We start from the raw sequence: 1,418 nt of genomic DNA, 5'->3' as shown, positions 1-1,418 counted from the left end.
AATCCATGTCAAAACTATAACTTAAATAGTGACTATAATTAAGATTTTTGTCCCTAAAATTAATATCACTAGTAATCAGTACAAATTTTATACTCTAACAAGATGTATTACAGTATATACTTAAACACCTTGGATAAGCTCTAAGAAATCCTTTCATAAAGTGAGGAAATAGAGAAAGGGAAGGAAGGAAGGAAAGAAAGAAGGAGAAGGGAGAAAGGAAGGAAATGGAAAGAAAGCAAAAGAATATACTATTACTAAAGCTAAACATAATAAGTGTTATGTCCTAGAAATTTTATCCTGGGCAAATACTCAAACTAAATGAGTGTCTGTATCCACCAAAAGATGTTTTCAAGAATATATATAGCCATATTATTTATAACAGCCAAGCACTAGAAAAAAACCTAAATGTCCACCAATCAGTATTCTAAGGAAACACACCACTACAAAGAAAACACCAAACTGCTGCTTTTTGTAAGAAAATTAATTATCACAGGCATCATATAGCATGAGGAACTTAAACTATAATAAATAAAACATAAAAATATCTTATTTATAAATTATTTTCTTGATTCTTAGACTTCTTGGAGCAAAGTTATCTAGCAAAAAAGAAATTATTAAGTACTTAATTTTTGAAAGTTTTGACAAATACAGCAGTCATTAATGAAGTTTATTGGGAAAGACCAGAAGGAAAAGTTAACATTAAGCTCACTATGCCCTCAAGCTTAAAATGTCTTGCATGAAGATTCAACTAAACGCAGGCATGATCAATCTAGAATGCAGTGTACTACAGAACAGTAATTTATTTGAAAGGGCCAGTTAAGAACAAGATGAAAAGTTTAAGCAGAAATTGTTGATTCCCAAATCGTGATGTGGTATTAGACTTAAAGTCAACCTGTATATAATTGAAGGGAATATAACTTATATTATAGTTCCTTTAACCTCTTCTACTGGCCATCAGAATCACCTGAAATCTCAGATTATGACCTTACTTGAAAGAGTTCAGCCCATCAAATACATCCTTATCAAGCACCTGCAGTTTACCAAGAATTGTGTTTGGTGTATAATGAAGAAATAAAGGATGTATTGTATCCTTAAAGAAAATGCCAGTCTAATATTGACAGACCTTCTCCTTGGCTAAATTTTAAACAGGCTCCTTTGAGTGGTTTTAGGCTAGACCCTGACATTGTCTTCATTTTGTCTTTGGCTTGCGTAGCCCAGTCTTAGCAAGAAACCTACAAAGTCAGTTTATCCAGAGTCTCCCGCCTTTGATATCTAATCACCTTCACTATCTGCTTGAATTTCTCATTCCCCACCTTTGCTATCAGCCTAGTCTATCTTCAGCAAGATTCCTGCTAAGTTAACTTAGTGAGAATATGCCTACCTTTGATATCTGCTTTTAGTAATTTTCTATCAACTGA

Source organism: Cebus imitator, unplaced genomic scaffold (genome assembly GCF_001604975.1).
Source record: "Cebus imitator isolate Cc_AM_T3 unplaced genomic scaffold, Cebus_imitator-1.0 Scaffold593, whole genome shotgun sequence".
Classification (NCBI taxonomy): domain Eukaryota; kingdom Metazoa; phylum Chordata; class Mammalia; order Primates; family Cebidae; genus Cebus; species Cebus imitator.
The sequence above is the reverse complement of the archived record's forward strand: the minus strand, read 5'-3'. Positions refer to the sequence as shown.